The sequence below is a fragment of the Rhipicephalus microplus genome, chromosome 1 (genome assembly GCF_043290135.1).
Source record: "Rhipicephalus microplus isolate Deutch F79 chromosome 1, USDA_Rmic, whole genome shotgun sequence".
Taxonomy (NCBI): domain Eukaryota; kingdom Metazoa; phylum Arthropoda; class Arachnida; order Ixodida; family Ixodidae; genus Rhipicephalus; species Rhipicephalus microplus.
The window spans coordinates 67,607,797-67,624,615 of record NC_134700.1 but is presented as its reverse complement, the minus strand read 5'-3'; positions in this window follow the sequence as shown (position 1 = coordinate 67,624,615).

Sequence of the window (16,819 nt, the reverse complement as noted above, 5' to 3'; positions counted from 1 at the left end):
TCTTTGATAATACTCGGGGTAGTTCTCTACTGTTCGAGGCCAGAACGGGAGTATTGCGAACCAATACATGTCGGGCCAAATACGAAGGGGTAGACACAGTATGCAGTGCGTGTGGAGAGGAAGAAGAAACTGCCGAACACTTGATAATGTTCTGTAAAGGGCTTTACCCTATAGTTCAGGATGATGGCGCAGAGTTTTTCAAAGCACTGGGATTTAGGGACAGCGAGGGCGAAATAGACTTTAAGCGGGTAGATTTAACTAGAAGGAGGTTATCTGATTGGTGGCTTAAGTCAAGGTACGAGTGAAAATTAAACCCTCCACTGCGAAGTACGAATCCTCAACTTCATTATTTAAAGGAAAAAGAAAGATAAATGTAATGGTTAGTTCACTAAGTATTACGGCTAGGTGGCGTTAGCTGCCACCCAATCTAAAGGGTACAGCCACATCCATCCATCCATCGTGCGTGCGCCTTGCTGGCAGGCGAGCGCCCGCGCAGTCTTTGCGGTAGCCCGTTCCGAGTGAGCGCTAATGCTGTTGGTCATTTTTTTCTCAGGGTGCCACGTGCTACTTTTTATCGCGCGTATTGTCTCTTCGGAGCTCGATCTAATAACCGCAGCTGAAGCCCAGCCATGCGGTACTGCTGCGTGCCTTTTTGCACCTCGAGCCAGCGCAAGAAGCAGCCTGGCGTTTACTATTATGCAATGTACCATTTTGCGCCACCTCTCAGCAAAATCTTACGAACATATGAGAACTGAGAACCTGCTCTCCTTTCCGTGCAGAAATACTCTGAGGAAATACCTCGGAAGTTCATCAGGAGAGGTTGGATTTAGTGAACTTGTCAAGAGAAGGCTGAGTGCAGAGCTGGAATGTCTCACAACACCCCAATCAAAACTATATGTAGTTTCGTGGTAGATGAAATGCGCATTCGACAGAAGCTTGAGTACCACAAGCAACGAGATGCATTTATTGGAGACATTGACCTGAGTGCCGACGTCAATCATCTTTTGCTAGCATCTGATAAGGGTCAGCTTGTATTGAAGCTTTGAAACGGCATATATTGGTTCTGTTCTTTGATTTTTTCAGTGAAGTGATTTCTTTAGACTGCAGACATCAACTGTGATAGCAGTGTCATGAATTGGGGAACTCTTCTTCCACCCTATTCGCTTTAAATTGTTAGTTTCGCTACATATGCATGATGATGCCCGTCGTTTTTTACCATTGTCTGTGACAACAGTCATTTTCTGCTTTACACTTTCTTTGACTACCGATATTTTGCATTTTTTTCTTCACAGCCGAGGCTGCTGCTATTTTGTATAGCTGTGATACTTACTCCTGTGATAAAATATATACATGTTTCGTTTTTTTTGTTTACAATTTTCTGGCCATTATGTGCATGAACCTGCAGTTGATATTGCTTTACATCGATGTTATTTCTTTTTTTATGTTGAAGCAATATCTATTCGTATTATTACCGTACTGTGATATTGCGCTATCTGCAGCACACCCCAGCTCTTGGCAGAGAATGCTTAGGCTGGCATTTTGCTGCAGTGAATAAATATTGTGTCATTGTAGTTCCACTTGATTTACTTTTTATTTTCGTTCTTGACTTTATTTTCACTCTGCTAAGCCCTACAAACCTTGAAAGACAAAATTTTCACAAAGATGAGAGCTGCGAAGCTCCACAGAGCGACTAGCGTAGTGACTTTCTGTGGCAGAGCGTAGTGTCAGAAGCTGGCGCCGTCTCGCGGCAGTCCGGTAAAACACGGTGGCCGCGGGTGAACAATAGGATAGCGGCCGACGTGCCAGGCATCTCAAAGTATAGGTGGCGCTGCCTGCACCAACGTTACTAAAACCAGGTCAGTTCCGGAGCTCCCCATAAATAGGGTGGCTAGAATCCATTCTAGCCACCCTACCGCAGGCGCGCGCTCTCAGAAGTGGCTGTGGTGGCCGACGCGAGAACTAGTGGCGCTGCTGTGCCATTTTGCTTCAAGCCGCGCGCGTCGTCTGCTGCAGCGCGAGTGATTTGCATTCTCGTCGCAGCTCTCGTCAGTAGTGATAACCGAGATTCGCCATTGACACTTGAGCGGTAAACTCAACTACTTCAAAAACGAAAGTTTGTAAAACATCTGTTTCATGATCACCGCCAAAAGTCAGGAGCCTTTCCAATTGGGAAACTAATCATTATTTATTTCTTTACTTATTTATTTACAAACAGTGCCCGGAACGCTGTTTTCGGGCGGAATCGGCTGTGCACGAGAAGCTTGTGTTGGGCGCTAGTTCGCAATACATTATAAAAATAAGAGTGCTTGAAACACAAGACGCCAGAATAGAAGTACACAGGACGAGTTGTTAGTATGCGATCGTCCTTCTATATTGGTGGCTCATCTTAAGCGTAGTTAATTTTGTAATCAGCTGTGCATCTTTCACGTTCTTTCCAGTGTTCGTCGGCCTGCGAAATTTCCCAGCCGAATGTCCACTGCGCTCTAATGAAAACACATTTTAGAAATACAGTTTGCTCAAGGTGACATTTTTTATATTGTGTAGTTATCAGCCATCTTTCTCGCGAGAGAATTCTCTCATGAGGGCATTAAAAAATTGTAGTTATCATGCCAACTCTCGCGCGAAAGATGGATAAAGTATTAGCCATCTTTCTCGAATAATTTCGCTGGGTTATTGCCGAACACTCGTTACATTAGGGATGTCATAAATGAAAGTCTTAGCAAATGAGGAAGCTCAGCAAGGGTATTTTCGATTCCCTCATTCGAAACTTCGGAAAGCTTTCACTCAAGAGCAGGATCTCCTTATGTTTTTTTTTTTTTTGAGGCAGCCGCACGGGCAAACCTCTTCGAGAGGTTGCGGACCTTTTGTTTTCTGGTTTTCACCACCTTTGAAGGCTTTCTGGCTAGCAGTGGCCTCTGTAGAACAGGCAGAGAAAGCTAGTAAGCCCCTTTGTAAACACTGTGCAGTGTTTACGATGAACACTAATAGTTGTGGGCACAATCTAGAGCTACCACCTCGTTCCACAATAACAGTTTTTTGTAGTAGCAGCTCTTGGTGCAAGATTTCTGCAGTAGAAAAACACCACACGTCGTCCCTGACACGGCATCATCGATTAATTTTTGGCTCCTGCACGCGGAAGGCAACGAGAAGTTCATCGCTTCATTGAGCGCGAACGGTGTAGCTGATGAGACGTCTGATCTGCCCGGAGATGCGTCATCGCTAAAATAATTGACCGACTCCATGACCATGACTTCCCTATTTCATGTTCTGACATGAGCTCATCCCTAGCACGTGTGTGTATGTGTGTGACCTCCTTCCTTGTTCTTGTAGTCACATGTGCCTTCGATGTGCACTCTGGTAGACCGGGAAAAAAGCGAGGTAATGTTTTGGCACTAGCGCCCATTTTCCTCGAGGTGGAAGTATTTCATTTCCCATTTATAATGTACTTATGACATTTTCGTCCGCCTCAAAATGTCACTCACATATAGCAGACTTGTGAGTCAGCCGCCCATCCCTGCGGCACAGTATCTGTGCCCATTTTTAACGTGACAGCGTTAAAGAGTTCGTTTCGCAGAAATTCTCGCGTCAGCGTCGGTTTCGTTGGTTGTGAGCGAAAAATAATCATCTTGGGAGCGACTGGAAAATTGAGCAAGATGCAAATATAAAAAGTTCTGGGTCTTAGTGGGGGTCGAACTCGGGCAGTTTGCGGGGAGAGCGGGGGTTCTACTACAGAGGCACGCGTGTGCTTTTTAGAACCTTTTTATTGAGAAATAATACATATTCATAAAAACCATATTGGTTTACTCGCACCACTTCGACGGTTTAAGAACGGTTCATTTTCACCAATTCATCAAACACCTGCATACGATTTTGAGGTTATATAAAGGTTCGATCTATCTTGCGCACATATTACGCATTCAATGAAGTTTCCTGTGCCGATTTTGCTTTAGCATGCATGTGGCTCACGGCCATGCGTTTTATCTAGAGACTGTAAAGGCCCAGTAATCGCGTCATATTATATGGAACACCACCCTCATTCTGTATTGAAATATGACGTATGCCATGAGGTGTTATCGGCAGATATTTCTTCAGGGTATTTTGTACCACATCCCAAAAAAATATCGGATCCCAGCACTCACTCACAGCATGTCCAACCGTTTCCGGTTCGTTACACAGAGTGCAGTTTGTGTCCATGCCAGGAGGTAGCACACCGGGCCCATGCCGCCCCCCCCCCCGGAATTTTTTTTTTCGCGATAGCATAGAGAATAACAAATGGCCCCGCCGCGGTGGTCTAGTGGCTAAGTTACTCGGCTGCTGACCCGCAGGTCGCGGGTTCAAATCCCGGCTGCGGCGGCTGCATTTCCGATGGAGGCGGAAATGTCGAAGGCCCGTGTGCTCAGATTTGGGTGCCCGTTAAAGAACCCCAGGTGGTCAAAATTTCCGGAGTCCTTCACTACGGCGTCTCTCATAATCATATGGTGGTTTTGGGACGTTAAACCCCACAAATCAATCAATCAGAATAACAAATGACCATTTCAAAGGGGTGCCGTGCCCGAAATGAAGCAGGTGCCCCCCGCCCAACTCCCCCTCGAAAAAAATTTCTGGCTACGCTTTGCTTGACTCGAGTAGATGCGCTGGAAGCAACAGTACCTTCAACCAGTAGTGGGGCGCAACCCAACATCAGCCTCCAAACACTCCTTGAAGGACGTGCTTTTTCATCATTCCGTAAATAAGATGAAATAACAATACCCAATTACGCAACATACACGCGATACCCCCCCCTCACTCTGCGACGCAATTACTCGACTACTTTCCGCGGGAACATGCGGGTGGCTTTTTTTAAACTCATCGCGATTCCAGGGTGGCTTAAAGAAATGATGATCAATGTCATTTCCGTAGCCGCTTTACGGCCCGGGGCACAACAATAAGGCATTGTTTATTGGCGCTCTTGTCACATGTTAGAAGTCTTTCGTAAGGAACGACAGTTCACTAAATAATGGCGCGAAGAAGCAACCGAGCGCCGAAAACGTGTTGTCGTGTCTAAGCGGCAACACGCGCGTCGCGACGCGCGGCGTGGTATGTGAAGCAAGACGGAACAGCAGCGCCATTAGTTCACGCGTCAGCCGCTCGTGCCGGCGCGCGCGGGGAGCTGCGAAACGGACCTGGTTCTAGTAACGTTGGCCTGCACATCGTCAGCGTCGCTGGCCAGGAATGCGGTCGTGAGGTCGGGCGCTGGAGATGCCTGGGACCTGCGCAACTGCCTGCAGTCCGGCGCCCTCGCGAGTACTGGTCGCAACTGGAAGACGTGTCGGCGCTAGCGACGGATCGTCACGCCGACGGCAACGTTGCTGTTGCGGGGCCGGTACTGAGGTGAAGTATAGCCGGACAGTGCAGCAGTGTCCACCAGCGGCGGTGTCGTGGTGCAAGGACATTATGGTCATGCGATATCATTTTTTTGTTAAAGCTTGTGTAGCTAATTTTTGATTTCGGGATATGGTTTGATTTAAGGTTGGGGGAATGTGGGGGTGCTGACACCCCCCCCCCCCCCCCCGTAAAGTTGTCTGCGCCGCGTGGTGCACGTGTCTCGCCCCAAGGCTTTGTTTCGGTGGTGACCACCGCCGGGCGATAGATGGCGTTGTGTTCGCTTTGAGTACCACTGTTGGTAGAGTGGTAGCGCCGGCGGTGGCCCCTGGTGGAAGGCAGGCCTTGGTGGTGGGCGAGAGTTGAGCCTCTTCTGCGCGTGGCGGCTGCCGCGAACGGTTGTCTGTAGCGTGGGTGCCCGGTGCTCGGCACCGCGGGCTTCGCGCCGGGGTCCCACGTAGAAAGTCAGGCGTTGGCGACGCCGCCTTGGATATGTGTTAGTGTGTGTTTATCATGTTATTGTGTGTTTAGTGTGTCACTGCGTTATGTTGTTTGTATGGTAGCGTGTTAGTTGAAATTGGTGTATCATTCGGCGGACGATATCGTCGTCTAAATTAGTTAATAAATGTATGTATGTTGTGCGCTTTGTACCGACCGCGTCTGCTATGTCCGTTCACTCCAAGGGCGTGGCGAGGCGCTCGTTCGCCTCGCCGAGAACCCACAATACTAAATAGAGGAAGCGAACTCGAAAATTGTCAAGCAAGTATTTAGACAACAACAAAATAACAAGCCCCCCCCCCCTCCAAAAAAAAAAAATCAGTTAAGAATAAGGTGAAGGAAACAGAGAGGGACATGTGGAAGACTGGAATGCTTATGAAATCATCACTGGAGCCTTACCGAACTTTTAAACAGGAAATTGCAAGGAAAAAGATATCCGATAATTCTCTGCTCTTCGAGGCTAGAACGGGAGTATTGCGGACCAAAACGTACAGGGCAAAATACGAAGGCACAGACACGGTATGTAGTGCGTGTGGAGAGAAGGAGGAAACGGCTGAACATTTGATAATGTTCTGTAAAGGGCTCCGCCCTATAGTCGAAGATAATGGCGCCGAATTTTTCAGAGCATTGGGGTTTAGGGACAGTGAAGACAAAATAGACTTTAAACGGGTAGAAATAACCAGGAGGAGGCTAACTGATTGGTGGCTACAATCGAGGCGCGAGCCAAATTCAATCCTTAAACACATAGTAATAGTACTTAACTTTACGGCTAGGTGGCGTGAGCCACCAACTGATCTAAAGGGCACAGCCGGATACATCCATCCATCCAAGCAAACGAGGGTCGTCTGCTACAGCTAGCGCCGTGTAGCCGGTGAGCAGCGTTTACACAACACCGCAACTTTTTGGTAAAGGCACGAGGAGTATAACGTAGAGCCTAAATGAGTGTGCGGCGTCTTCCCGAGTCCTTGGTAAATAGCTCGCATAAGCGTGGTGCTAGGCAAGCATTTGTAGATTAAAAAGCTGTTTGCCGCCCTGTAACCTGTTGTTCTTCCAAGTAGTAGAAACAACATTTGGAGCTCGGTTGTATTAGAAGCCTAGGCTGTAACTCATCTGGTTCGAGCTTAGTTGTTTAGAAGTCATTTTTTGCCAGTCTCAGCATGGGCATATTCTATGCTGTGCACATTAACTTTGTGCAGAAATAAGCACCTCGGCGGTCCCTACCCTAAATGTAGTTGAAACCGAACCAACGCTTTATCAGCCAGATTTAAAATCCCACTGAAATGGCCCCACTTCTCTGCACAGCTGGTATACAAACCAGTACACTGTTTTTCTCTTTAAGTATTCAGAGTTATGGGTGATCGCTGGTGTATAATACTTGGGATCATTAAAAATATGCATATTTTGTGAAAATAGGAAACATCAGTGCAAAAAATTAGGGGACGCTTAAGCTTCGCCTCCAAGAGTTGAACGTGATAGCGAAATCCGGCCCCTAGTGCGCCCTTGAACGGCTAAATGCATACTTATTAGTATGTTTTGTTTAATTGTTACACACATGCACGCAAACGTGCACGCAAGTGCTATGTATCTATAGTAATGGTACATGTTTTCGACCTATTGAACAGTAGTTTTATATCAACTTGATGTATTTACAAGGTCCTGCATTGTGAACTGCGTGTAGGCGTGACACTTGTATTCGTAAATCGTCACATCCTATCCTCAGTCTTGCATTTGTCATCTGGCAATACTTGTTCTTCTAGAGACCTATTCCGGCCAACCGCAACAAGCATCGCTGTATGGTCCGTGAAATGGCAAGAGCAGTACTTGTGGTTTGTTGAAATGGCATTTCTTTGAAGGGGCATAAAGAGTCTCACAAAGCCTCACAGATGGCAGCACATTATCTAGCGTTCGCTGTTTGCTTGATGAACGCCTCTGCAAAGCCATGATATGTTTTCCACTAGATGGACATATTTGTTCATTTTTACAGTTGTTTGAAAGCTCCTGTGAGTTTTTAGCGGCGATGGCTGCACTATCCCAGCCTTTTTCGATGTAGTTTGATGGCCACCCAAAAGCGCCTACAAATTGCCGAATGGGCTTGCTTTCGTCGCCACACCTGTCGAACGAAATGAGTTAGACTCCTTCCACTACATGGCATTTATGTAGTGCTTTTTCCCGAAGCAGCTGCGAGTAATATTGTGGCTTTGTGGTGAGACACCTGCTTGCCACGTGAAGGACCCGGGTTCAATCCCCAATAGAACCGAACATTTTATTGCTTCTTTCTCGATTTTTCACTCAGAACCAACAGGGCCGACGGCGGAATTTCTGCGGCACGAGCTCTCTGATGCTACCGCGTTAATACACTCATGACGAAAACACTAGTCACTGTCACGAGCATTCGAATTTCAAACAAGCGCATAGCTGAATTCCTGTAACAATTAGGGCTTGTGAGCGGCAGACAAAGCATGAGACAATCTGTTGAGTACTTATACCTATTTATCTAATTATCTAATAATTATCTAAGCAATCTTTCAAATTGGTTAAGGCAAAATGGACTGCGCTTGAATGCAAAAAAAAAACAACCTATATGATATTCCGACCTGTAAATAAACCTATTAGTAACATAGCTATAAAATTCGAAGGAAATTGCATCGCACATGTTAGGGAACAAAAGTTTCTTGGTGTATGGTTTCAGGAGGAATTAAACTGGAATACACATGTAAATCATCTGATCACCGCATTAGCGCGAATAGTTGGTTGTTTTTTTAGAACAATGCACTTATTCCCATTGAGGTTAAAAATAAGTATGTACTATGCACTCTTCCATTCTAAAGTAAGTTATGGGATGTTAGTCTGGGGAACGACATCACAAGGGAATTACCATAAGTTAATAACTATACAAAAAAAATATTGCGCTGCTTTGAAAATTACAGGGGGAATCTACAAGACTTGCGCACTGCCCCACTATTCATTAAACATTCGATACTCAGAATTGATCAATTATATCATTTTAAATTACTTCAGTTAATACAAAAGACTAAGCTATATGAAGAAAGTTGCACCGAAAGACCACACTACAGTATGCGAGAACAAAAGAAGCGAGCTCCTAGAACAAGAACCAAGTATGGAAAACAAAGTATTGCTTACCAGGTGCCTCAGGTTTTAAATACCCTTGCAGATCAATTGAACTTTAGGGCTAGTAGTGCGACTTTCAAGAAACAAATAAAGAACTTATTCATAACCACCGGTCTACACTATCGAAACTACGTATTGGAGTCTCATGCCTCTACAAATGCTTAAATTGTTCATAAACTTATAAGTCAATTATACGAGTGTATACCGCGGAATTCATTGTATCCACATGCCTCTTATGTCTGTTTTTGAGTTGTTTCATTGATATTGTTTAGTTGTGAATTATAACGAGAGTGACCTCTAATTTTTTTAAATGTGTTATGTAAACTTCTTATGCTATTTATGTTTGAATTTTGTGTTTACAATTTCAGGTTGCTTGAAACTAATGTATTGAATATATATATTGTTTAAGCTTGCACTGTCACGGACTGCGGAGGGACAAGGGCCTTTGTCAGGCTGTTCGCCTTTAGCCCTTTGCCCCTGCAGTGAGCTCTGTATCTGGCTTACTGTAAATAAAAATACTACTACTACCTATTCGGTAATTTTGCTTGTTGCATGATGCATGTAATATATCAATGAACTATTTCTGCACTTTAGGTAAATCTTCAACTAGATCAGTGGGAGTCGCAAGGAATGCAGTTCTCAATTTTTTTTCACTCAGCCGGCGTATCTTAGTTCCATCCAATCTCTAGCGACAGGGGCTCAGATCAAGCGTTTCCTTAATTCGCTGGTTGCAATCTATAACTTGTTCTTGGTTGTTTTTGATTTTTTTTTTCAGTGTTACCAATAAAATGACACAAGACACACATACCTCTGTTAGCACCAGTCATGTGCACACAGTCTTTGTAATGAATATTTTTTAGCGGCACACTTTCTCGTTTTGCTGTGCCAGTAGATGTATTCTGTGAATTCTGTGTTATAAAAGTTTATTACCGGAGGTTTTTTCGCCTCCTCAAGGACCGCCGAACTCTAGTTGCAGAAAAGTTGTAGCACACTTTTTTTCAATCGCTCGAAAAAAACTGGAGTCCTCCGAAGGAGGGGGACCTGTTGCCGGGATTATTCTGGCAAATCACAAGGCAGCAGCAGTTGGTTATTGTACAGGTACCCTTTTTTTTGCGGCTTCATTACAAGTACACTCGGAGGTTCAGAAATGATCAAGAAACTCCATCATTCCTCGCTGCCCGTACACCTTGATAAGTTTCGGTTTCTCTATTTATTATGCCTGTATGTCTTCAAGATGTCGCTGTCTTCAAAGTAAACATCATCCACCTTGCCCGTCTCCCCAACTTTCCCATGGATCTTTCCCAATTCTGCAATATAATTGTCTACCTTGCCCGTCTTTCCCCACCTTTTCCATGGATCTTTCCCACTTCCGCAACAACAGAGCAGGTTGCATGACAGAGAGAAGTGGTGTTTCTCAGGGCGTTTCTTCTATCTGCTGGTGTGCCCGGTCAGAAAACACATCTGAGCTACATCGGTCTGAGCTACGCTGCACTGGATAACGGCAACAGTAGAAGTAACCCCTGGAGACGTACATACGTTCTTGGTGCGCCCACACCTGGTCAATGCTTAGATCATGCCCGCGATGTGAACAATTGGAGAGTTTCCGACGCCTTCGATGTTTGAGAATCGTGACTGTAGACGTCGAATTGTCTTCAGAAGACAGTGGAAGCATATTACGCGTACAGAAACAAAAAAAAATGCACATGGACACAGAAATACACATACACACAGAAAAAAACGTGCGACTGAAAACTGGCACTGAACGCACGAAACTGCAGCGGCAGTAAAGCCAGCGGAAAGCAGCCGGTTAGTTGGGGCAAACTTAGACTGCAGTGTCCCCACACTCCCTTGGATCAACTCGCACCCACCTCGAAAGCAGGAGTTCGAAACCTAAAAAAGTATCTATAAACGTTGCTGATAACTTAGTAAGTGCGTGTGGCTGCTGGTAGTTTCAAATTTTCATTTTAGGAACAACCTTTTCACAACTGCTCTAAATTCGTCTCCCACTAATATCACCTTAAACTCAGTTTTCTCACTTCTGCCTAATACTATACGATACTCATTTGTGTATTAGTGCACTCCATTTTCTGTTCTCTTCAGGGGACAGTTCAAGTACCAAAGTGTTCGACTTCACTTGGGAGAAATATTTCTCTGTAGTGGGACCAGGACCGTACAATAAAAGAACCTCATATGCACACCTAAGGCATGCCACGAATTGGAAAAACAACACTCGCACAACCGTACAACTAACAACAAGTGTGATGATAATGTCACGAACAAAACAAGACCTGCAGCCAGGAGTTCACTTGAACCAGAGCAACGAAGATGTTCTCCTTTTCCTCGCAGCCCAAAAACGCGTATGAGCCACAGTGGCTCGTTCATCAATTGTGGCATCACCCCCTTTTCCAAGAAGCATCGTCTCGATGCTGTACATAAAGGCAAAAAAAGAAAATTAGACGAAAATTAGCATGCGAGCAAAATGAATGGCCTAAGGCGAAATAACGTAGTTGGTTGTGGGGACAAAAGTTAAATGAGAAATAAGAAAAATAGGAAAAATGTAAGGAAAAGATGAAACAAAAAGAAAGACTCGAAGTTACCAATAAAATCAGTCACTCACTGGCGATTCACAGCGCGAAAAGTATGGTTTGAGACGTGAAACGTGAATGACTTCAGTTTGCGGGGTGAAACGGGAACGTCTCGAATCGCCTTGTGGAAGAACCTCGTAACTGACGTCGCTGAGACATCATACAACCTTTTGAGGGCCGAAGTAGCGGCGAAGAAGCTTTTCTGAACGTCCACGCTGTGGCATAGGAGTCCACACCCAGACTTCATCACCTGGCTTAAAGATAACTTCACGGTGGCGAAGATTGAAACGGCGCGACTTTGCGGCTTACGGTGACGAGCAAGTTGACGGGCCTCTTCTGCGCACTGCGCGAATTTGGCGGCATCCGTGTGGTATATTCCTAAGTTGTCGGGCAGGAGCATGGCGTCGAGCATCGTCGCAACCGTGGACTAAGCGAAAAGGTGTGAAACCGGTACTTCCTTGAACAGCAGTGTTATACGCAAAAGTTACTTAGAAAAGTATGGTGTCCCAGTTCTTGTGATCGATGTCCACATACATTGACAGAATGTCTGTAATTGTCTTATTGAGTCGTTCAGTCAGCCCATTTGCTTGCGGGTGGTAAGCCGTTGTTTTACGATGTTCCGTGCCACTTAATCGCGAGACTTCCTGCAGCATCTCTGCGGTGAAAGCTGTCCCACGATCAGTTATGACGACAGCTGGAGCACCGTGACGCAAGACGATGCTGTTAACGAAAAATTGGGCGACATCTGCTGCGGTGGCTTGGTTTCACAGTAGCGTGTTAAGTAGTCTATAGCGACCACAATCCACCGGTTTCCAGACGAAGACGTGGGGAATGACCCCAGCAAGTCCATGCCAATCTGATGAAAGGGCACCTTTGGTGGGCCAATTGGGTGCAGTAGTCCCGCTGGTCGTAAAGGTTGAATCTTACGTCGCTGACAGTTGCGACATGTGCGAACGTAGTGCTTCACAATCTTCGCGAGACGTGGCCAGTAGTAGGAGCGTTGAATCCGTTGCAGCGTGCGCGTATAGCCGAAGTGTCGGGACGATGGCTTATCATGACACGCACGTAAAATGTCACCACGAAGCGTAGTTGGCACAACAAGCAGATACATAGCTTGTGTAAGATGAAAGTTCTTTTTATAAAGCACACTATCACGGAAACAAAAGGAGGATAGTGAGCGTGCAAAGCTTCAAGGAAGGTGGGAATTGCGTCCTTCCAGGTAGTCAATGAGCGGGATGAGCTCCGAGTCGTGACGCTGTTGCTCAGCTAAGCGGGTTGCTGATACGGCAGAAAGAAAAGTGTCGTCGTCTTCGAGGTCAGTGTTGGCATTTTCGACCGGTGCACGTGAGAGACAGTCGGCGTCGGTGTGTTTCCGCCCAGATTTGTGGACGATGGTGACATCGAAATCTTGTAGCCGAAGGCTCCAATGTGCTAGACGACCTGAGGAATCTTTGAGGTTCGCGAGCCAACAAAGAGAATGGTGGTCGCTAACTATGTTGAATGGGCAGCCATACAAGTATGGGCGGAACTTTGTTATGGCCCAGACAACAACGAGGCATTCCTTTTCGGTTGCAGAATAGTTTTTCTTCGCTGGGGATAACGTTCTGCTCGCATAAGCGATCAGGCGCTCTACGCCATTATGCCACTGAACTAATACCGCTCCTAGTCCAACGTTGCTGGCATCAGTGTGTAATTTCGTGTCAGCGCTTTCGTCAAAATGACCTAGTACAGGCGGAGCCTGGAGGAGGTTTGAGAATGTGTCGAACGCATGGCACTGATCAGGACACCAAACAAACGAGACACCGTCTTTTGTAAGCATGTTGAGGGGTTCAGCAATCTTCGAGAAGTTTTTGACAAAGCGCCTGTAATACGCACACAGCCCCAGAAATCGACGTAGGTCGCGCTTATTTGTGGGCACGGGAAAGGCGGCAACGGCGCGGGTTTTTTCAGGATCTGGGCGGATGCCGGCATGGCTCACAACGTGACCAAGGAACTTCAGTTCTCCATATCCAAAATGACATTTGTCGGGTTTGAGAGACAACCCCTCTGTTCTGATTGCCTGAAGAACTGCATGAAGGTGATGGACGTGTTGTTCAAACGTGTCTGCAAAAACCCCGACGTCATCGAGATAAACAAGACATGACTGCCATTTGAGCCCCGTGAGAACCGTATCCATCATTCTTTGAAAAGTAGCTGGCGCTGAGCATAGATCGAAAGGCAACACTTTAAACTCGTACAGACCGTCGGGAGTAATAAACGCCGTCTTTTCGCAGTCGCGCTTGTCCACTGCGATTTGCCAGTAGCCGCTACACAAATCCATGGAGGAAAAATATTTAGCGTTGCGTATACGGTCCAACGAGTCACCTATCCGGGGTAGAGGATAAATGTCCTTTTTGGTGACCTTGTTCTGTTTACGGTAATCAACGCAAAAACGCAACGTACCGTCCTTCTTCTTCACTAGCACAACTGGCGAAGCCCAGGGACTGGTCGATGGCTGAATGACGTCGTCCTGAAGTATCTGCTGGACTTGGTCAAGTATAGCATCTTGCTCTTTTTGCGGTAGGTTCCGTGACAATACGATGTTGCGCAAGTGGTGTCTGTTTAACCTTTGACGTAGTGGCAAAGCAGTCTTGAAATGAGTCGAGTATACGCAAAAGGCTTTCTCGTTGAGCCGAAGGTAGTCTTTCGTTTACGTCGAGAGTGCTCGCGAAGGCCTCCTCAGTGTGGCCATTCGATGACAATGAAGCTAACGTAGACGGACCATCGGCATCGACAAGTTCTTCACAATATGCAATGGCAGTGTGTCTCGTTAGGTAGCGATATTCGTCGCTGAAGTTCATGACCAGCAGGTGAGCATGCCTATTGCTAGGCTGAATGATTCCTCGGGTAACACAGATTTGTCGTGAAATAAGGAGAGACAAATTGGCCTCTGCAATTACCGCGTCAGACACGTCCTGTCCCAATTCTACATTGACAAAGAGGCTGCTTCGAGGTGGGAGAGTCAGAGAATCGTCGGTGACACGGAGCGCTCTCTTCCGGAATTGCATACTGTCAGTTGCAGCACAAGAAGGATCCTCGAATGACACAAGTAATTCACGGAGGTCGATGACGGCGCCGTATTCACGAAGGAAGTCCATTCCTAGAATGACTGGCCGAGAGCACACGCGCAATACGAGGAAAGAGCCCGCAAATGTCGACGTACGTATTCGAATGCGTGCCCTGCACATACCAGTAGGCGTCATCAGATGGCCACCTGCCATGCGCAACTGGGGTCCTGGCCATGGCGTGGTAACCTTCCTCAGTTCAGATGCCAGTGTGGCGCTCATTGCGGAATAGTCGGCAATTTCGGCAGAAACAATATTTTTGCTGTCGGAGAACACTGCAAAACCGGAATCGTCCTCGTCCGGTCGTTGCGTCGAAGCAGGGTCTTTTACAGTTCGCCGGGCCGCGACTTCACCCCCAGAAGTCGCCGTTCCTAGTTTCCCCTGCGGGGACTTGGTGACCGGCTCCTGAAAGGAGCGGAAGATGATGAGGGCAAACTGGTTGACGTAGACCGGCGAAGCGATGGTGATCTCGACTGGTGGTGCTGAATAGTCGAAGGAGTACGTTGACTTGTGAGATAGGCTTCGATTTCGCGGGGGCGCTCACCGTAGCGCGGGCATCGAGCATCAGAGTTGAAGCCGCGGAGACCTAGTTGCCGGTATTGACAGTTACGGTATACGTGACCCGCTTCGCCACAGTGATAGCAGAGCGGACAGTTATCCGAGGTGCGCCACGTGCTTGCCTTGCTACCACTTTGTCTTGAGATAGACGACAGATAGGTGGGTGGGCTCGAAAACCTTGAGCCGAGAGGCGGGCTCGAAGCAGTGTCGTGGAATGGTTGCATAGCCTGGTACCTTGGCCACATAGCAGTATCTGTAGCCGGTGGCGCAGGGGATCGCAATGCCGCTGCGTATGTCAGGACTGGGGCCTCGGGAATCGGTGGTGCGAGTGGGGCCAGGGGTGTGACGGCCTGCCGGACTTCTTGTCTGATTACATCCGCGAGGGCTGACACAGGTGGATGGGATCTCACTGCCTGAAGCTGTCGCAATTCGTCCCGAACGATACTTCGAATGAAGTCTGCGAGGGCCTGTCTCTCGCTGTCAGAGCCGATAGAGCATGTGGTCGCCGGGATCTGGCGTTCGTATTGTGACGACCGCGGCTGCAGTGTACGTTCCATCGTGGCTGCCTCACTGATGAACTGGGCGACTGTCGTCGGTGGATTGCGCACGAGCCCAGCGAAAAGCTGTTTTTTTACTCCGCGCATCAAATGCCTCACTTTCTTTTCCTCGGGCATGGAAGGGTCCGCGCGCTTGAGGAGTCGAAGCATGTCCTCGACAAACATGGATACATGTTCGTTCGGCCGCTGGTTTCTGCAGGATATGGCTTGTTCAGCCCTCTCCTTCCTCTCGGTGTTACGATAGGTGTCACGGAGCTGTCGGCTAAACTCTTGCCATGTTGCAAAGGAGCCCTCGTGGTTCTCGTACCACGTATTCGCAGAATCCTCCAAGTAGAAGTAAACTCGGCGCAGCTTGCGAACATCGTCCCATTCGTTGATACTGGCAACCCGATCAAAGTGGTCGAGCCGGTCATCAACATCCTCGAAGATGTCTCCATGGAACGGCTTTGGTGTCTGTGGCACGTGAAAAACATGCGCGAGAAGAGAACCATGGGCATCGCTGGTTTGAACCGCCTGGCTTGTCATCGCAGTTGCCATCTTTCTGGGTGTCGATGCCAAGGGACCAAATTTAGGGGGTAACCCACGCAGGCGGCGGCTGATTCTTGCTCTGGGAGATGTAGCTGTCTCCACGATGGCCGACACAACCGAAGTACACGTACCCAGCGTCTCCACCAGTAATGTCACGAGCAAAACAAGACCTGCAGCCAGGAGTTCACTTGAACCAGAGCAACGAAGATGTTCTCCTCTGCCTCGCAGCCCAAAAACACGCATTAGCCACAGTGGCTCGTTCCTCAATGGTGGCAATATAAAACCGTGGATGAGAGCTTCGTTTTTGTTTGTCATTGAGTGACCTTTGCTTATTTTAGTAGGTGTTTTGAGTTATCACAGAAACTGGGAAACCGTCCGACCCCATCTCTTGAGACACCGTCACTTGAGATGTCATTGTGCAGTCACATAATGTTTATACTTCTCGAGCTTAGGATGACGCCAAGTGGAATTGACAATGTGCACAAAGCCGCCCTCACAC